The 22851-nt window shown below is 37.6% G+C and overlaps 1 pseudogene across 1 annotated transcript; it reads right to left on the reverse strand.

Annotated features, from left to right (window-relative positions):
• Positions 1-882: 882 nt before the first annotated feature.
• On the reverse strand, positions 883-22851 carry LOC149016110 (uncharacterized; annotated as a pseudogene). The gene is made up of 3 exons (XR_016173662.1): positions 22518-22851; positions 10284-10337; positions 883-2967 (listed from the first exon to the last, which is right to left on the reverse strand). The product of XR_016173662.1 is annotated as an uncharacterized LOC149016110 (transcript).

Genomic DNA, 22851 nt, shown 5'->3' on the forward strand with positions numbered 1-22851 from the left:
TCTATCTGTCGATAGAAAGATATAGATCTCTATCTGGCCATATAGTTGGAAGCAGTGGCGGAGCCATGTTGGGGTCGGGGGGCCATTTTTTGAAATTTTAAACTATACCTATATTTTTGGTTATTTCTCTCACTTTACATGAAATACCAGTATTTGGCCCCCTCCAAAAATTAAAAATAAGATAAAGATAATGGGTACAAATGTCATTATTAATCGTTATCTAATGGTTTTCATTAAATCACTAGTTTTAAGGAAAAAAATGTTAAATTCCAATTAAAAACTAACTCACGACCCATGAATTTCTCCCTATATATTCTCATATATTTTCATTCCTATATATTCTCATAAATCTTCTCCATAGTTATTAGGTATTCACTCTCTCTTTTTCAACTTATTCTTCTCTCTCTCACACACTCACAATTTTTCTAATATTCTTTTCATAAAGTATATTTTTTTTTTTCGTTGTTTTTTCTTTTTCTTAAATTTTTATTCTACTAATAGCAATTTAAATCTCGTTAGAATTCAGCCATTGATTTTATCAAATCTAATCATAATCATTGATTTTTAATTTTTTTTAATCCTAAAATTTTTCTCCTAAAATTTCATTTCCTTTTAATGGAAAATTAAATCTCGTTTAGGATTTCAGCTATCAATTTATCATATCTAATCGTAATCATTTTATTTTATTTTTGAATCCTTAAACTTTCTCATAAAGTTTCAATTCCTACTAATAGCAATTTAAATTTAAAAAAAAATTTTAAGTTTTTCTCCCACAATTTTAGTCCTTACTTTATTTTAATGTATTTGTTATAATTTACTTATAATTGTGGGACCCACCGTGGGTCCATCATTAGCCCACGTATATTCGACCCCCCAAACATTCAATCCTGGCTCCGCCCTGGTTGGAAGAACCAACACAACTCACAAATTGACGGAAATTGGCTACCTATAGGATCCTGCTGCAATTCTTCCATGGAATCAGTCTTTTATACACGATGGATTATAAAATACCACGTGTCAGAATCCCGACTGGCAGAAAAGATTCAACTTCAGCATCTACAAACATATATCTACATGGAATACAACCACATCATGTATTTGAATACCACCTCATATCATATTAACAAAGTACAACGAGTAACAAACACCGAGTTTGAGATTACACACAGAACAGAAACGCCCTTCAGCTTAGGCATATAAACGAAACAAATACACATATATGATACATCTATATAAGTGATTTTAAAATTAAAGGAACAATGATTCAATTCTCAACAATAATGCTGCTGGGAGTAGAATATGTACATGTACTTCAAAAAGAGAACATGGTTACCTGGATTCTGTTCTATGGAGTTCCTTTCAGCATGATGGATGATATGTGTATCCCAATGTTCTGCAACTTGAAATCTGCTCATTTTCTGTGAACTTAATTTAGAAAACCATTGCATAAGATCTTCTTGAAGTCAGTTGCAGAAAATCATGTTTTTGAAACATTGCTGACCACCCTAAACTGTGGCGACCATATTCTCAATCTGGATCTCCAAACAATGTAATTGCATTTCTTATTGAGGGCTAAAGGTACTTGAAAGTTTCTTTATACATGTATTGAGGGTTAATCAGGGGTTGTCATATCAAGAACAATCATAACCCCTTGAGACAGTATTATTTTTCCGAAAAAGATACAGAATAAAAAAAAAGCATTCCTAACTTTTCATTTTTAACAGTAATATCCTAAAATTACATTCCACAAATAAATGAGATCAATGTACTTATGATGAGGGCACAGGACGGCCAAATGTGAATTTCAACCGAGTAAACCTACACAAGATCCTGGCCCCCTCTCCACTCCCAATTGCTTCTTTCATGTCACCGTATACCTGTTCTCTGCCGATTTCTACGATTCAGCCTCCTCTGCGACCTTCCTAGCTCCAAAACTCTGCCCCTATGACGACCAGCAGTGGAAACATCATCATCATCATCTTCATCTTCATCTTCATCTTCTTCATCATCATCATCATCATCATCATCATCATCTCCTGCAGCAACATGACGGGTTCCACCATGAGCGTCTTCATCCAATATGCGGTGGTAACCCCTGCCTAACCTCCTCAGGCCTGTGTCAAAGTTGACACCCCCCACGTTGCGATGGAATAGAAGAAATAAATTAAGAAAATTGTCACCCAAATCAACATCATAAGCATCATCATCATCAACATCCCCATCGTTATCAGTACTGAAGCCATGATGATTTCCCTCTATAACATAGTCGCCAAGGACCATTGCCCCTGGCATTGATGATCTTATCGTGCTGATCACATCATCACGCTCTCTTTCACGTTCAAGTCGTCTCCATTTTTGTTCAAGCACAGGATCCACTTCACGTGGTCGTGCAGAAGGGTGTTCAGCTCGCACATGTTTTCTAAGCTCTTTGAAAGTTCCGACAAATGAGCATTCACCCTGTGTGCAGCTTCTTTTCTTCTCATTGAGATACTCACGTGCAGGTTCCACTACAGTCCATCCTTTAACCTGGCCTCGGCAAAGCGGGCATGCTAGCTCCATTACTTCACATTTCTCGTTGGGCCAACCAGAACCTGAATCACTGTTATGGTTGTCCGAGAATCCATGCCATCGTTGTGCAGAGCGAGGTGACACTACTTTAGTATATGCTTTTTGAACTGGTCAAGGCAGTTGGAATAGCGATAGCTGGTACCACACATGTAGGGACGGCATCCCTTGTCATGAGAGGAACAAAGGAGAAGAACAGCATTATGCGGGCATTCCATGCACACTGAACATCTTGCATCTTCCCAGTCTTTTCTTTCCAAAGCATTGCAACATTTCTTCTGATGTGATTCCCTAACTGAAACCTCCCGACGATGAGATGGTAACGGGTATGGAGTTAACCTGTACTTACGGGCTCCAAGTCTGCGTCTTCCCCTGCTGCTTCTTGGCATTTCCAGGTGAAAACTGTAGAATTTCAATCAAGAAAACACAAGGTTACAAATAGCACTAAGAGAGGAAATAAATCAAAAGCAGCAAACTTCTTACATAGATGGATCAAATGCTGGGTTGCTAAAGCTAATTTAGAAATCATTGAACTTGATATAGGTATGTTGCTCTTCCACTTTCAAAATTTCAGACTAGGTAAAGTAAAAAACCCAAGTTATAATGAAGTCCAAAGAAAGAATGTTTTGCTTATAACAATGACAGCTCAAATGGCACATAGTCATATACTTATATCTGATGAAGATATGATAACAGTGACACAAAGATTATACTCCACAAGAAAGACAACAACTCTACGGGATCCTCAACTCAATATTCAAGTTAGTTCCAGCAAGAAACTTCTTCACATATTCAAGAAAGAAAACTTTCTGCTTCTCAATTTGAAGTATAATAACCAGAGAGGTACTCATTATCTCAGTCAAACACCTTCAGTAGGCTACCCATGGACACATATTCAGATGATGGTTTTCCTCAATTCCTTCAAACTATTGTCTCTGTATTAGTTCAATTTTTTAAAAGGACACCAAATTACCACTTTGGAAGCATTTAAGAATAGAATGCTAGATCTATTTGATGGGTTACTGATATAATGCATGAATCCAAAGAGAAAGGAGACATTGACCAGAACTACTTTGGCACAAAACTGATCCATCTACATGCTCACACTCCAGTGACAAACTCCCCCCCCCCCCCCCCCCCCAAAACCCCAAAAAAAAGGAATGGGTGCTGCAGCAGGGAAAATATCAATATCTGAAACCAAGCAAAACTATAAATTTTACAAGACAGGCTCAAGGTCAGTTAAAAGCTGAACGTCAATGCCAGGTCAGTAAGAAACGATCAATTATAGTAGCCTGATAGAACTCCAATTTCCCTTAGGTAGTATACTTTAAATTAGATTTTGTCCGATAAAGCCGTGCCCAGTCCACAAGGCTCCTACCACTGCACGGTCTAGGGAGGATCATTAGCAGCAGCTTTACCCTAGCTTTTACAAAAAGGTTGTTTCTAGACTCAACCCCCATGACCACTTGATCACAATGGAGCAATTAGATTCGATCACTAAAATTGCATTACGTCAATTAAAATCATTACCATTGATATTGTTGAATTTTAAAAAATCTTTTGGTTTTCCCTATTTGCATGATAAAGCTTGTGGAAAAGGGTCATGTTGGATGTTTCATCAGAGCTTCAAACCCTCTGATGCAAACTTATTACAAACGCATCTGAATGGCCTATGGGTAATGTGCCTAGTAATTGTATGAAGAGGTCCCAATCTAACAGGTTGTTATTTTGTGGACAGAATTCAATACAGTAATTAAAAGGTCTTCACAACTAGTTTCCCATAAATAGGAAAGTAACCAAACTTTAACGAAGTAGAATAGAGAGAGGGGAGAAAAAGAAGGGATCAATGGGAGTGTTATTATGGACATAAAATAGGGGGAAGAACCTAATAAGATAATGTAAAGCATGACAAATGGGAGGGGAAAAAAAAAGCGAAGATAAGAAATAAAATAAAAAGAGGGAAATGGCCAACAGGTTGACTGACAAGAGGGAAGAGAAAGGGAAGAAAGAAATACATTCTTGTAAAGTAAGATCTGAAACTGAATCAGATCAAAAGAAGAGAAAGGGGCTGCTGTCAACTAAAAGGGAAAAATCTTCTCATTGTGAAGGGAGGAGCATGATAGGAAAAGGAGGGGATGAGAGAATACAGAAAGACTAAGAGAAGCATCTCTTGTACCAAACTATCACCTACATAAGACCCTCAAGCAACTCATTAAAAACTGCACTTTTAGAATTCAAATTTCAATTCGTTACAACAGTAAATTCCAAAAATTAAAGAGCAATGGCTCAACCTAATCCTAAAGTAGAACCAGGCCTGCATCACAGGGCTAAGTGTGATCCAAAAGCCTTATGATGATCATGACAAGGTATCTAAATTCTAAAATCAAATGTTAAACATGAAAGGAAGAATCACCACTTGATTAACCGAAAGAAAGACGCCTAAGAATTTGAAGTACATCCAAATCAATGAAGTCACTCTGTGTTGGATAAATACCATAAGGAAGCTGAGGCTCAAACCAGCCAACTTCAGTGAGCCCATGCCAAGACCCAGACATCTTTTGGACCAATACTTGTGTTACAGGGCTCTGGGCACAACATGAGGTACAGCAATGTATGAATTAAGTAATCAGTATACACCAAATACTTTGGATGTGCCCTAAAGTGGACGCAAGGATGCGCGAACACAAATATACACCCTTGAGGCTTTATATTGAATCAAATATCATTTATAAATTAGATGTTAAATGAAATTTCTAGTCATACCAACCTAACTGCAAATATGTAGAACTACCTTTTTAACTTCAGCAGCACTACAAAACACCAATAAGCAAGCACCATGATTGGGGTTCAGTTACATATGGTTACCACTTCCACAAACTTCTTCAGTTCGCATGCTAGACACAGACAGTGAGGACACTGGACACAGCTGTATGATAAGAAACAACAGGTAGTGGTATCCTTCAATCTTACACTTCTTCAGTTCGCATGCTAGACACAGACAATGAGGACACAGCAGGCAGTGGTATCCTTCTCTGTCTACTTCAAATTTATTTCATGGTTACTGCAGTCAAAGGATAGCAAAATAGGCATCTACACAAACAGGTATTGATCCTACCCTGTTTTCTCATCCTTCCAATGCACAGTTTTGGTGCAACTTTAGTCTACCGTTAATTTTCAACTCATTCCTCCCCACAGGCCAACTTTTTTCACTGAAGCTCCTTCTGTTCTAATTTCTATGTAAAAAGGAAGAAAAATAAAACTTTATCATATAATTTATGCTACACTCGGGTATCCAAGAAAAGAAACCTTTTCAAAAAAAATTGAAATTTGAGGAGAGAGATAGACAAATATAAGAATCATTACAACTTTTTGTCCCATCCACCTTTTTTTTTCCTTGGCCACCACAACCTTACAATTTTTTTACAGTTTCCGAAACCACTAAACTGCCAAAAATCTAGATTAGAAAAGTGAGTTTTTTCATGTAAAATTATCACTTATGCAAAAAAAATTACGAGGAAAAAGACTGGGCCTGAATTCAGACACAAGTTTTTAAAAGGAAATAGATTCAGCCAAATTCACAATTTTCCACACCTCTACTCTGTATAAATTGCACCCGAGGAAAATAGGCTTCCAATCATACATTTCATACTGCACGTGCTGCCTAATTGAGGGAGAAGAAAGCGGCCTTGTCCAAATTTAGTATCTAAGAAGCAACTTATACTTGGGATTTGTGTAAAACTAGAAGCTGCAACCCTATTACAATATTGCATCACCTTCACCATATGACCAAATTTCCTAAAGCAAGCATGCTAGCCTTCTGCTATCAAATGCAAGAGCAATAAAAAGCTACGGTATGGACCTCTTCAACGATGCCCCAAAAAAAAAAAAAAAAAAAAAACGAGAAGAAGAAGAAGAAGACAATGACAGAAGAAATCCTTCAAGAAGGTAAAATCCCCTCAACCAGCTTACCATATTATGTCCAGGGCATCTCATTCCTTCAAAAAGCCAAAATGATGTGACGGCCAGAAACAGATATCCAGAACCATGCACTGCCATAATGCCATTCTAAGAACGAACATCCAAGAACCCCTGCTCGATACCATACCTCACTTCCCTTTTCATTAAGAATCACTTTATGGCACCAAACATGGTCAGCACTTTTGCTAGTAAAAATGACATCGAAGTAAAGCAGCTGTAAAACTGCATTGACTTGTAAATAAGGCCAAAATATATTCTGTAAGACACGCTACTAATGGGATTGCTCTCCATAAGGTAGCCAAGATCAGTACTATGATTACAAAACCGGTATTTAAGACTCAAATCCTGAACGAGTCAAACATAAAGACCTTCCTATATCCTTCATTCTGCATTGGTACTTGGATTGCAAAACCAGAAAATCCAAAGTTAAATTAGAACTGGATCAGAAAGAAGAAAAAAAATCATGAATCAATCCAAGAACAACAGCCATATACTAAAGCTCTAGTCCAAAAGATTTGCATTGTGTTCTCTGAACTGCATAAAATCCCAAAATGCCTAGAAAAGCAGCTTTGAGATTTTATTGCTGATACCTCTATAAGACATAAAACAAAGAGAGAAATTTATAACCAACTACACAAAACATAAAACTAGCCCCTCAAAGAAACATTATCAAGGAAACTGCCACCATCTGCTGCACTTCGGGAGACGTGATGGGTCCTAAATAAGTGTTAAGGGTCAACTAACATGTAAGCCATCAAAAATTCATAGCATGGCCATATGAACTATGTAAAAAAATTACAAAAGTAACTTACAAACATATTAGATAAAGGATAATAAAACAAAGAAGTGAAAAATAGAGAAAAAGAAATTAAACTTAAAACAAAAGAATCTTCAAAATATAAAATCAATGTCATCAAGTTTTAAAATATATATTATACACATTTGTTAAGGTAAGTAGAAATTTAGATGGTTTCATGGTACCTGCAGATGCAGTCAGATGGTGAAGGCCTCGGGGTAACCAAGTTTACTATGCAAAATTGATATGAAAATCATGACCCAAAATTTGGCTGTTTTTGGATTCAGATGAGAATTATGAGGTTCAAAAATTAAATGATATGTCACCAAGTTGTCCCAAGCTTCAATACTTTGTTCTTTAGTGATGATACAAAGATTCAGTTGTGTCAATTGAGAATTGATATCCACTTTGAACTGAAAAACTTATGGAGAAGTGAGGTTATGGCTGTTGCTACAATGCCAGAGATGAATTACTCAACTGCCTCCAGATGCAAGATGGAAACAGTTCCCACAACATATCTGAGTGTGTACCTGACGCAGGTCTGTCATGTAAAGAGGCTTCAGGTGTTTATTTAGCGCCATAAAAGAAGAGACCTGATTATATAGTCCCTAGGTCACTGGTCATCAACCGTAAAGAATTTTCATGATGGATAGGCATAAAAAAGTTGTACGGTTTAGTTTCTGAAGTAGCTCCTGGTGAGTGATGACAGCTTGGTGGGTCTGAAATATTTCTTACATTTTCATTGCTACTGAAATTGTCCTATCCAGTCAGCATTGTCCATGGTGACATGATTGGCACCATCATTAATTAAACTCAGCTCTTATTGGTCTTACTCATTTATCAATTCTCAGTCATTGTTCTGTTCAAGCATAAAAGTCGATAATGTAGTTCAAAGTTCCAGAAGGAATTTTAGGCAAGAACCCAATTTGCGACCAGTATACCTAAGGCCTTCACATAGTTACCAAAGCACCATCAAGGTAATGCCTTGGTGAAAATGCATTTCAGGTGGCCCAAGGCGATGGCCCGCTTTTGTGTATGCAAAAACAGGTACGCTTGTGTCTCTAAGCCATGTCAAGGAACTGCCTTGTATACCATATGATGCCTTATGGGCTTTTTTGGCATTTTGTATTTAGAATCAATTTTTTGGGGTTTTTTTTCTAATTATGATTAAAAAATTGTTCAATAACATTACATACAATTGGTGGTTCACTTTGTTACCATGAAACAAGAAGCATGAGATCATTTTATGAATGAAAAAACGAGGTCAAATGAGGGTTGATGTCATCTTTAGAATACTATCATATTTACATAAATCATAATCATTTGTCATTATGCTACATTACTATTTTAGTATGACAAGATGAACATATGTTTGTTTTTTAATTTTTACTTTTATGATAATTTAAAATCATTATGAATCTTTAATTTCTGTTTAGCTTATAAATAGAATTAGGTAACTTCTAATATGCAAATTATGCCACATAAAGTGGTCGTACAAAAAATGTACACTAAAACGATTTGTTCACCAAGGCGATGCAATATGGACTGCTAATCGCTTTGGTGCTTAGGGGAGCCCTCAAATGCTGTGGTTGCTTTGCTGCTTTGATATCTATGGGCCTACAAAACCAAACAGAGGCCAAATCAACCTATTTCGCCAACTCTAACTAACTCTTTATACAAGGTTCTAACAGCGTCATCCAGCTAAATTTTGATCTTGGGTAAAAGTTTTTTGCTGTTCCTGTCTTCTTTTCTAGTGAAGATTTTGTCTTCTGTCTGATCAAGGCTAGTGGGATTGGTGTAATCAAATTGACACCTTATGGGTGACACTCGAGGGGCTCGCTGGTGGGGTTGGCGTTGGATCTTATTGACTGTGAGGTCCAGGAGGTTCTAATTAAAGCTATCTTTCAAGTTCTTGAAGATCTCTTTCAAAATTCAAGATCTCCATCAAACAGGCTGCTCCCCAGGAGAATTCAAATTTGAGAAGTCTCTTATACACACAGACCATCTCAGCCCTAGAGAACTCAAATCAATAAGTGAATGTTATATTTCCCAAGCCTCAAAATACTAAATCTAGTTCATTCCAAACATCTCCTGGCAACCTCCAACCATCTCAACCCTAAGTTCCCAATCATCCTTCATAAACCTTCTGGAGACCCAAATCTCCACAGCATCAATCACATATCTAAACATCAAGGAACCTTCATTAATAGACTCTACAACACCTGCCTATCATAACCAACACACCAAAACTAACCTTACATAATTTGACCTGTAAAACATATTCACCCAACTGGACTACCCAATTAGAACAAGATCCTGATCAACTGGCATATAGTTTACCTCATATCCTAGGACTACATCAGCTATAAATATAAATTTTACAACTTCCATTCCATTAAATCATCATCTTTCTTAAATTTTTTTCTCCTTCATTATTCCCTCAAAATCCAAGAAGAAAATGAAACTAAAAGTTACGAAATTTGATTAATTAGCACTGCATATTTTGTTTTTTGTTTTTTAATTTCTTTTTTTTTTTTTTTTTGGTAAAAATTGGAATATTATTGCAAAGGGAGATGTGTAAAATTATTGGCATCATTTATCAACAAGTTCATGAAACCAAGGAATGGAATTTGGCCATCCTATCATACACACAAGCGGCGGCTCCTCTTTAGCCAGGGTTCTGCAATGGCATTGACAGCTGATGAAGAATAAGAGAAACTAATAGACTCAAAAGAGTGAGAGAGTCAACGTGTGCACTGCATAATTTGTTACAAGTACCTTATTGATCAACCCTTCTTTTACTACAATTAATCCCCCACATGATTCTGCATATATTGTTACAAGGACCATTATTGGTCAACTCCTCTTTTGCCACAATTAATCCACCAAATGATTCTGGACAAACAAAAGTTACACTCTCACAAGCAATACAATGACCAGTTACCTCAAAGTTGATAATAACTCTTCCACAATATCTTAGATGCGTTTCCTAAGCAAGCTGAAAAATCAAACAAAAAAGAAGTTCAGAGAGAGATGCATTCAATAAATTAAAAAACAAAAGCATCATCGTTGGGCACAATACACAATAATAACCTTTTAAAAAACACATAACGAAGGGTGAAAAAATGAATATGCATTTAGAAAGACCACCTGACAACTAAAAAATAACACGATGCAGTCCTGCTTTTCTCATTCCAAGAAGACTGGCGTTGAAACAACCCTACCATGGTTTTTGCACAAGGAAACATATATTTAAAAATTGAAATTATTTACTGGTTTTGAGAAATTCTGCTTACATATGTAATGCAACACGGTGCAATACATGACTGAAAACTGCATGCAGGAAAGAAATCAAAGAATATAGTCTCCATTATACAGGAAAGAGATTTTAAGATATATGTAACTGGGACAAGTCCTCCAACATAGATGTGAAGACAATACAGGAACTTTCTACTTGTCGTGTACAGTCACTAAATCTGCATCAGTTCTGTAAGCAAATCATTTACTAGTGATCAATTTTCAACACATAAACACACCTAGTATAGTTAACTATACCTCACACAAATAATTGGACCATTGCTGAAAACTACTAGCCACATACACATGCAAAATCACTCTTTTAGCATGCTTACATCTCCACAGGGGACGTGGAACATCACACAGAATTACACTCTAATACCCATCAGCCATGACAGCCAGTTAAGTTACAACTGCCTGGATTGAAATGGTAAGAATCTTGTCTACAATCTAAATTTTCCAACCACCTAACCAGATTTCCCAGCAAATTAAACATGACCAGATACCACACTTATTTTTCTTTAATAAACCATAATTTTTTCAGAGACTGGCAACAGAGGATAGATGGGAAAAGAACAAGGAACTCATAGTAAAGTTAAAAACCTAATATTCTGCACCCTATGAATTTAGTATTTGGCCAACCATCCACTAGCAATCAACTGATCTTGGCATCAAGAGGGTGGGTATTCATAAGGAAGCAATATGAAGCAAAGTAAGAATTAAAATAAAATAAATTAAATTAAATTAAATTAAAAAAATCATGTAAAGGAGCAAGCACATAAAGCAAAAGAGTATGTAAAAAAAAATCTATTAGAAATGGCAAAGTTGTCTTGTTCCCTAATACATACATGAAAGTGCCACAACAGTGCTCTCTTCATCCTTCTCCAACCCCCCCCGGTCTGGGGAAGCGGGACGACCCACTACCCCCAGTGTCCCACCACAGCCAAACTACCACTTAAGCAGCCCTAGAAGGAACTTAAAAATAAAATAAAATAAAACTAAGAAAAAAGAAGAAAAACCTGAAGGAAAGGGGGAAAGAAGCAAACATCAGATGGCATGGACGCACAATAGTGTTGTATACATTCTAGTCAAGGTTCAAATTTTCATGTCCCTTTCAATGGCCCAAAACCAAAACGTACCACCAATATGGCAGAAATCTGGTCCATTCCAGAGAATATTTTCAGATGACCAAAAATTTCTTTCACACTGCTGCTAGTGGTACAAATTTAATTCAGCAGGTTTCCAAGTTTGAACATTTAAAAGGATGACTGGCTTTGAGAAATAATAACAAGGTCCAGCCTCAGCATACCCTGATAAGCACGTTACCTTTCATACAAGACAGGAGACCATTCATACAAGAAAGCAGTTCCAATCAGTGAACTAACCAGTTGTTGTAACATGATCCTGCCAAACATATCTTAAATTTTGTTTCAGATTATTAAGCGTTTGTGCTAAGTTTCATTTTCAAATTATCAACAATCAATTTAATATGTGTGCAATGATAGTGATTGAAGAAATTTAATGTCGAATTTAAAAAGCTACAGACACAAATCAAAGTTACTGGTCAAATTGATGATAGATATCATACAAGTTTTTTTTTCAACTCAATACAGAATTTCATGTCAACCACTACTTCAGCAAAGCAAATTTAACCATTGGTGCTCATCTACAAGTTGTAGACAAAGAGAAACCCCACATACTTTACTTAATTATGTTCCAGCAATAATTGCAAATCCAACTAGCACCAGATGGCTACATTTTTTGTGTCTCAGAATTGTCAATTATTTGCATAAAGAATCAATTCCTGAAGTCCTTAGTTGTAGCAGTTAATAAGAAAAGAAAGAAAGTTCCCTCAGCAGCATACCCCAGTTAGGAAGTTTTGGCAGGTTCACAAATCAAACCAATAGTAGCTGTAACTATAGATTCTACTTAGGTGATACATCTGAATTCTGAAAAAGGTTAATACCTACATACGACAATATATATGTTGAAAGTATGGTTTGAGGTTTTTCTAATTAGAATAGGATTCTGTTTCCTAATAAGTCTAGAGTTAGTTTTTTATTTCTATTTGCTTTGTATTTCCTTTTCCTACTCAGAGTGGGACTCAACTAGATTGTAACTATAAATACCCTATTGGGGCCTATGAATAAAATAACTTAGAGCAATATCTCTCCAAATTGCATCATGGAATCAGAGCCATGTCAGATTTGAGACAGCAACCCCCCATCGCAAGTCACAAAAGGCCATCGCAGGTTTCAAAGAACTAGAAAAGCTTCAGCCACCATCTCTCAGCTCTATAACTTCATTCTACCTCCTTAGTCACCCATAACCACCATCACCAACCCCTGTAGAACCATTCCAGCCCCAAGTCGAACTCTGATACCCCTTTTGTTAACCCAGCGATTGATCCTAGAAGAGTCGCTGCAACTTTTTGACTCTTCTAGGGCCATCGCCTACCTTTCTTTTTAGTCCCCAACCTACTCACGATCACTCCTAGGAGTGTGCTGCTTCTTGCAACTCTCCTAGGATAATCTGAACTCTAGAAACAAAATAAAAAATAAAATTCTGTTTGTTCTTTAGTCTACGATGGTGTATAGTTTTTTTTTTTTTTTTTTTTTGGGGGTACCCAAATAGCCTTCTAAACCCATCGCCTACCACATTCAAACCCTCCAAATGTCTCTAGAGTCTTCAATGATGCTTAAAAATGGTTCTCGGTGCATCGCAAGTGGCAACGGATGTTTTCTAAGTTCACGGGGGCCTGTTTGGTAAATTCAAAAAATTGCAGGGGCTGTTTTTAAACTAGAGAAGTTCTACGGATCTTTTTGTAAATTTAGATATTATCAAGGGGTTTTATGCAAATTCAAATAGTTTCAGAGGTTTGATTATAAATTCAAATAGTTCCAAGGGTCTTTTGTAAATTAAAATAGTTTCAGGGGGACTATTTGCAAATTCAAAAATTTTCAGGGAGTAAATTTGAGTAATTTCATCTTGCTATGGCTGATCCCACATCCTTGTCCGATACATCTAAAGAGTCTCCCATGTCTTCCATTCATATGGATCGTGAGTTTTCACCGCTCCAGATGACCACTGTGAAACTCAATGGGACAAATAATCTTAGATGGTCTCGTTCAGTTTCCCTTGTTGTTGGTGCTCGTGATCTTACTGACCATCTTGATGGGACTTCTACCAAACCTTCCACGCTTGGTTTGCAACTTTCCAAGTGGTACACAGATGAATGCTTGATCATAGGTTTTCTTATCAACTCCATTGACTAAAGCATAGCAGAGAGTTATCTCCTCCTTCTTAATGCAACAACTATTTGGAAAGTTGCTAAATATACATACTCAAGAGTAGGCAATGATGCACAGTGCTTTGAAATTAGACGGAAGATCAATCAGTTGCAACAGAATGACCTTACTCTTTCTCAGTACTATAACACTCTTTAGGGATATTACTAGACTTTAAATTTCTATGGGAAGTTTACACCGAAGAATGTTGAAGATGCTATTGTCTATCAACAATGGGAAAATAAACAAAGTTTGTGATTTTTTTGGCAGGATTGAATTTAGAATTTGATCAAATTCGTGTACAGATCTTTTCTAGAGTCTTTCCCTTCTCTGGTTCAAGCTTATGCCATGGTAGATACAGAGGACGATCGAAGGACAGCTATGGTACACACTCAAACATTTGATAGATCTGCATTCGTGGCTGCATCTGGCAATAATAAATCTAGTTCTGGTGATTTTCACCCTCCAATGAAGTGCAAGTATTGTGGGAAAGAGCGTCATACAAAGGACAAGTGTTAGAAGTTGCACGGACGTCCAACAAATTCCCGTGGAGGAGGTAGGAATGGGAATAGGGCAACAATCAAGCATCTGCAAATCAAGCCAATTCTAACACCTTGAGTTCTCCAACACCTCTTTCCTCAGATGAGCTCTAGCATCTTCCCTCTGGTGATCCACAATTCCCTACAGGTATTTTTGTTTGTCACAATATCAATTTGACTTATTCATCCTAGATAATCGACTCTGGGGCAACCAACCATATGACAAGTTCATCCACTTTGTTCCATACTTATTCATTTTTCTTTTTGCTCAGGATGTTCAAATGGTTAATGGGTCTCTCTCCCCTATCTTTGGGAAGGAATCTATTATCTGTTCGCCTTCTCTTACCCTATCTAATGTCTTGCATGTTCCTAAGCTTTTGGCTGATCTTTTATCAATTAGTAGCCTTACTCGTGATATGAAATGCAAAATAACCTTTTTTCCTTCTCATTGTGTGTTTCAGGGCTTGGAAACGAGGCATACAATTGGCAATGGCAAACAGAAAGGGGGCTCTACTTATTGGATGGGTCCCCATCAGCTCTTTCTATGGCCTCTAATTCCACCTTCCTGCACTTTTTACCTTATTGTAGTAGTATTGTCGTCTTGGCCACGTTTCTTTACCTATTTTCCAAGTTATTTCCTAATAAAATATGTAATTTGAATGATTTCTATTGTGAGGCCTCTATTTTGGCCAAACAAACTAGGCATGTTTACCCTATTTCAAATCATCGTAGTAAAATTCATTTTCCAGTCATCCACTCTGATGTGTGGGGTCCTTCTCAGACCATGTCTTTATCTGGTCATAGATGGTTCGTTACCTTTATTGACTATTACACTAGGACCACATGTGTTACTATACAAAAAAAAAGGTGACGTTTTCTCATGTTTTCAAAATTTTCATAATATGATTAGGACTCAAATTGGGGCGACAGTCAAAATCCTTCGTCCAAACAACGAAATTGAGTACTTGGGTGGGGCATTCCCTTCTTACTTAGCAAACCATGGCATCATACACCAAACTAATTGTGTTGACACTTTACCTCAAAATGGGGGTTGTCGAACGTAAGAATAGACATCTACTTGAGGTAGTACATTCCCTTATGTTTACTATGCATATTCCTTCTTGTTTTCGGGGTGACGCAATTCTTACTGCAGCATATCTAATTAATCGAATATCTTCCCAAGTCTTAGACCAGCATTGTCCCCTTGAGGTTCTTTTAAGGACAACAACCTTTATTGTGCCACCTAAGGTTTTTGGATGTGTTGCCTTTGTCCAGAACCACCATGTTCATGGTAAGTTGGATCCACATGGGTTAAAGTGCACTTTCTTGGGTTATCCTCCTACACATAAGGGGTATAAGTGTTATCATCCTAGTTCTCGTCGTTTCTTCGTGTCCATAGATGTTGTGTTCCAGGGATAAATTCCTTATTTTTCCCCTACACCTCTTTAAGAGAAGAGTCTTAGTGAAGAGATTCCAGTGTTGATTCCTCATTTCGATACTTCTCCTGAAATTCCTGTAGAAGATCCTCCTATGGAAGATGAAGTGACCAGACATGAACAACTAGTGGATGATGTGCAAGGGGAGACTAGACCTCTAAAAACCTATCAAATAAAGCAACCAGTGACCCCTTTTGAACCAAGCCAGTTAAAAGCTTTCGTTCTTGGCCTTGAACAATCCATTCCTCCAAGTGAATCTATCTTTGACCCTTCTTCTGATCCTGCTTTGGCCTTACCAATTGCATTAAGAAAGCAGCATCGAACTTGCACCAAACATCCTACTTCTAATTATGTTTCATATCAATCCCTATCCCCAGAATTTCAAAGTTTTATTTCCTCTTTGTCCTCTACTTTTGTTTCTAAAACTTGGCAAGAAGCATTATCTCACTCAAACTGGAAGGAGCTATGGATGAGGAAATGCAAGCTCTGGAAAAGAAGAAGAAAAACGTGGGACTTGGTGACTTTGCCTATAGGAAGGCAGATTGTTAGGTGCAAATGGGTGTTCTTGATCAAACACAAAGCAGATGGGATCATTGAGAGGTACAACGCAAGATTGGTGGCCAAAGGCTTCACTCAGACTTATGGTGTTGACTACCAGGAGACATTTGCCCCTGTTGCCAAGATGAATACGGTTCGTACTATTCTTTCATGTGTAGTTAATAAAGGATGGAGTATACAATAGTTAGATGTGAAGAATGCTTTTTTGCATGGAGAACTCCAAGAGGAGGTATACATGGACGTACCACCTGGGTATTCTACTGCGGAGACTCATGAGAAAGTTTAAAAGTTAAAGAAGGCTTTATATAGGTTAAAGCAATCTCCAAGAGCATAGGTTGGAAGGTTCCACAAGGCAATGATATGTAATGGCTATAAGCAAACAATGCAGACCACACTTTGTTTATTAAATAGATGGTTCCCAAACTACTATACTTTTAGTATATGTGGATGGTATTGTGATCACAAGCAGTAGCAAGGATGAGATTTTTAGCATTGAAGACTTTTTTGGGAACCGAATTTGAGATTAAGGACATAGGAAAACTCAAATATTTCCTAGATTTGAAGTTGGCATATTCTGCCAGAGGCGTATCTCTTCTCAGAGAAAGTATACATTAGATCTTCTTGAGGAAACTGGGACGCTAGGATGTAAGCCTGTTGAGACTCCTCTTGAGCCTAACCTACACTTGAAGGCAAAGGAAGGAGAACCAATTGACAAGACAAGGTATCAAAAATTAGTGGGAAAGTTGATTAATCTATCTTACACAAGGACTGACATCACATTTGCAATTAGTCTTATTAGCCAGTATATGCATAATCCTTACTCCTCACACATGGATGCAGTATATCAAATCTTGAGGTACTTGAAGGCCACTCCAGGAAAAGGGATTTTAATTTCAGCTCATGGATATTTGAAGATTAAGGCATATACAGATGCACATTGGGCAGGATGTCCAAATGATAAGAGGTCTACCTTTGGGTATTGTGTATATGTGAGAGGTAACCTTGTGACTTGGAGAAGCAATAAACAGGTTATGGTTGCGAGGTCTAGTGCTAAGACCGAGTTTAGGGCGATTGCTCAGGGCATTTGTAAAGTACTATAGCTGAAAGGGCTGCTTCAAGAGGTTGGTATAGATTTGGAGGTTCCTGTACAATTATACTCAAATAGTAAGTCACCAATCAGCATAGCTCACAACCCAGTACAGCATGACAGGACTAAGCATGTGGAGATTGACAGACATTTCATCAAAGAGAAGGTTGAGGCTAGGTTGGTCCATATCACCTTTGTTACTTCAAACGAGCAGTGGGCTGATGCGCTCACAAAGAGCTTAAGCACTAATGTATTCAATAGTATTATTGGCAAGTTAGGCATTATAAATATCTATGCTTAACTTGAGGGGGAGTGCTGAAAGTATATGCTGACATTTTTCTAATTAGAATAGGATTTCGTTTCTCAATAAGTCTAGAGTTAGTTTCTTAGTTCTATTTGTTTTGCATTTCCTTTTTCTACTCAGAGTGGGACTCAACTAGATTGTAACTATAAATACCCTCTTGGGACCTGTGAATAAAATAACTTTAAGCAATATCTCACCAAATTACGTCAATATATAATGAAATGGGGCTCCAACCTGCACTATAAGGCTGCGTTTGTTTACAAAGGTGGGGTGGGAAAAAAAAACATGTGGGCCCCTTGTGTAGTGGGGTGAGGGAGAAGGAAAGGAAAGGAAAGTGTTTTGTGGAAAAGTGATAGTGGTGGGTCCATAGTTGTTACGGCGACAAGGAGATGCGAGGCGGTTTTAGCTAGTTGGGGCGATGAGTCGATGAGGCGCCCTCCGAGGCGCCCTCCGAGGCGCTTTTGAGGCGGTCGAAGCGTTTTAAGTGAAATTTTTACTTTTTAGTGTACATTTCATACACTAATTCATTATAAACCTATCTTATATATAATAAAAAGACTAATATTAGCCATTTAGCCTACCTCAAGTCATCCATCATACTACAAACCACACATAGTACGTCCTAAATAAATTCTAGCCATTTAGCCTACCTCAAGTCATCCAACATACTACAAACCACACATAGTAGGTACTAAATAAATTCCAAGTATCATGCTATCATTAACAAGAATCAAGATACGAAACAAAATTTAACAACAAAAGAATTCAAGTGCTGAACTTATGCAAGGAAAGAATTCATCGGCTGGACCCGAAGTACCAAGTTGCTAAACTATCAACTATCAGAAAAAATCAAACAACAAAAGAAAAACAAAGACACACGTACACCAGATAAGAAAAGAATCATTACAATGTATCCAGGTAGATGAAACAGAGATGGAACAAATTCAATGAAGAAGAATCGTTACAAATAAAATAAAATAAAACACAGAAACACCAAATAGCAGGTTCAGAGTATGCAATCAGGTGCAATTTACAAGTCACAGACTCACAGAGATGGTGAACAAAGTTACCGATGACATAAGTATATAACATAGCTACATCGCAGAAAGAAAAATAAAAAAATTCCGGCGACATACCGTCGCCTAAGATGGTGACCAAAGTTACCGGAAGCCATTGCAACTTGGTCACTCACTCGCAGCAAGCCTACAACCGCAACACGGCAATAGTGAGTCGCACCTCGCACGGTGAACAAAATCGATTTAGGGGGGAAAAAACAGAAGAAAGAGAGTCGCACACTCGCACGCTGCTGCTCTTGAGGTTGCTGCGCCGGAGGTTGGCTGCTGCAAGCCTGCAACTGATACGATGGAATTTTGGTTGATGAAAAAAAAAAACGAGTCCAGACTCTAGAGATGTTGTTGTCGCCGGTGACACTAGTTGTCGCCGGTGTCACTGGTGTCACCGATGTCACTAATGGTCGGTGTCGAGTCAAAGACGAAAAGAGTTGCAGAGGGAGAGGCAGAGAGAACTCAAAGAAGAGGTAAGGTTAGGGCTCGATTGACTCTCGAATAGATTTCACTCGACTGAGTCGAGTGAAATTTTTTTTTTTTTTTTTTTTTTTTTAATTTAATGTAACAATAACACCTATATAACCATTCACCCATTAGATTCTTTCCGATTGGAATCTACTTTTCAAAGCCTTTTTGGCCTCTGATTTGGAATAAAATAAATTTACAATTTTTAGCACCTAATAAGGCGGTCGCCTAGTGGTATATTGCGTCCGAGGTGACGACTCGAAGACGCCTCATAGTCTAAGGCGGCCGCCTTATTGACTTCTCCTGAGTCGGCCTTCACCTCAAGCCCTATGTTTCCGCCAGGACGCGAAGGCATCGCCTAGGCGACGCCATGACAACTATGGGTGGGTCCCACTTTTTACTTTTCCAAACTTTTCCACAAAATCCCACCAAATTTGTGGGGTTTTAAAATGGCTTGGGGTGGGAAAGTTGGGCTGCCACATCACCAGACAAATTTCCTTGATTCAAGGAAGCTTGTCTCTCACTTTTCCACCCCAAGCAACCAAACAATCTACAATTTTGGGATTTAAGGGAAAAGTAAGAAATCTACACTTTTTTCAAGAATTTTCCTACCCCTTTTTACCCACCCCACTTTTATTCCAGCAAACAAACGCAGCCTAAGAGTCTACAGAAAATCTGTTTGGAACTCCATATGGAAAAGAATTTCACACCAAAGATCATGGAACACTGGGAAGCACAATCAATCATTTCCCACTGAGACAACTCACATGCCACAAAAAGGAGAAAGTACAACTTTCAGAAGGAAGCACTGAAAACCACAAGCAAGGTGCCATCATGATCTGATATTAAATAACAAGTGCACCAAGATATCTCCCTCTTAGCACTTTTAAGGCACATACAATGGCTGAGACACCCTGTTCATGTCAGAAAACTCAGAACCAAGTTCTCGTATAATTATTATACTAAATCTTTTGGATCCTTTTCTCTTGGGGTGGGATAGAGATATTCTGAAATGTAACGTAAGGATATGATCAATTTTGTTTATTAGTTGCTTACTTCAAAAAAATATTGTAATATTTTATTTTGTTTTTCATTTTATTTTAAGGACAGTTGCAGCCAAAATATTTTGCCCAAATTTCAACATTTTGGTCACAATTTTGACCCATGACTAGCATGCTAAGAAATGAAGACAGCCATGTATAAGCTACACTGAATTTTAAAAGACAAATAAATAATAAATGATATCAGAAGAAAAATAGCAAATCACTACACAACAGAAGTTCCAAAACCAAGGATATATACCACCAATGAAACAGCTACTCTTTGCCCACCAGTGCATCATAAATTATGAAGTGCAAGAGAAATGGATGATGGAACTTCTGGTCACATTGCCGGCACAAGAGTTCTAAAAGAATTCGGTAGATTAGACAACAAGTTGAAAATCACCAAAACTATATAACTTCCTAATATAACCCTAAAATAAGAGGAATACATTATTATTGAACACTTGACAGAACCTGCTAGAAAATTGTATGCTGAATTTTACTTCTTTATGGACAAAAATGATATTATATGACCTCACTAAAAGAATAACAAACCCACAAGAGCTATACTCAATAAATTTTTAACCAGTACAGAAAATTTCTAATGCAGTAAAAGCCTGGAATCGCAGATTGAGGGAGAATACAATAATTGTAAAACCAAATAGCACCACTTGGCTACATCCTTTGTGTCCCAGAATTGTAAATGTTATACATAAAGAATCAATTCCTAAAGTCTTTAGTCATAACAGTTAAAAAGAAAAGAAAGAAAGTTCCCTCAGCAGCTTACCACAGATAGGAACTCCTGGTAGGTTCACAAATCAAACCAACATACCTGTACCTACAGATTCTACTTAGGTTATACGTCCAAAAAAGGTTAATATCTACTCATGAATGAAATAGGTCTCCACCCCCACTATAAGATTCTGCATAAAATCTATCTGAAATTTCAAATGGAAAAGAACTTCACATTAAAGATGATGGAACATTGGGAAGCACCATCAATCATTTCCCACTGAGACAGCTCACAGGCCACAGAAAGAAGAAAACACAACTTTCAAGAGGAAACAGTGTAAACCGCAACCAAGTTCCCATCACGATCTGGTCTTAAATAACAAATGCACCAAGATATCTCTCTCTATGCACTTATACAGCACATAAAACAGCTGAGACACCCTGTTCATGTCAGAAGAATCAGAACCAACTTCTTGAATAATTATTATACTGTATCTATTGGATCTTTTTTCTGGGGGGGGGTAGAGATAGTTTGAAAGAGTAACTGAAGGATATACTCAATATTTTACCAAAGCAGAAGCCAACACAATTTCCAAGATATGGCAAACCCACCTCTTCAATGAACTGTAACTCTGAGCATCCCAATTATAGATCTCCCAAAGGAAAAATATCCAAACACACCGATTGAATGAAAAAGATAACTCTAAACTAAAACGAAAGTAGAACCAAAATTGTAACTCTTCCACAACTGCAAGTAAGTTAATTCAACCAACCAGAAACCTCGCCTACCTCACACTTCGACCCAATCTCAGATCCAATACAAGCTAGGTACAGCTGCCAAATACCCATTAAAGCATTCTTCCAGGAAAAAAGACCCCAGATCCCCAAGTTTCAATTACAAGCACAAGGATAGATAATTTGAAAGAAAAATGGGGAAAGAACAGTAATGGTTTAATAAGAAGGAAGCCAAGAAGAAGAAGAAGCAACTCGAAGATTCGCCTTGTTAATGGCGCAGATTCCAAGGGTGAAATTAATGAAAACAACAATCAAAAGTTATGCAAACCAATTTTTACCATTAGTTTACCATGTCATTCAGATTAAAAATTCATTTTTTCCCTAAATCTCACAAATATAAAACAGTCAAGAAAAAATTCAGAAGCATTCAAACTTCACTCAACCGTCACGGCTTTTTAACCTAATAAAGCATAAAGCCAAAAGCTCATCCAAAAGAAAAAAGCTTCACGGGCGGGATTTGATTCAATTCAGCTTTCAATATACCAAAGTTCAAAGAGTTCTTCGAAATGCAGTTAAAACCATACACCATAAAGCGGAAGAGCAAGCTAAATAAATCAAAACACAGTACCTGGCGGCTGTTCATCAGAGATTGCGGAGAGATGTCGATGGATTGGATGACTAGATTCTGGAGAGAAGGTTAGGGTTTGGACAGGCGGAAAGGTTCGAGATTTCCGGGAGTGAGATAATGGATGGATCAGAGTAATGGAAGGGAGAAGACAGCTTTAGCTTTCGATCTTCTCTTGTTCTCGCGCGAAGGTTCCATCGTAGCTGGGTTTCGATTGAAAAGGAAAAAGCGATGTTTGTAGAAAACGGAGGAGAAGAAAGAAAATCGGATTAGTCGAGTTAGATTAACGCCACTGGCACCATGATGACCAATAGTGTTTTAGAGAGCGAAACAAACA

The sequence above is a fragment of the Hakea prostrata genome, chromosome 5, assembly GCF_041222555.1.
Source record: "Hakea prostrata isolate BN-2017 chromosome 5, UWA_Hpros_2, whole genome shotgun sequence".
Lineage (NCBI taxonomy): Eukaryota > Viridiplantae > Streptophyta > Magnoliopsida > Proteales > Proteaceae > Hakea > Hakea prostrata.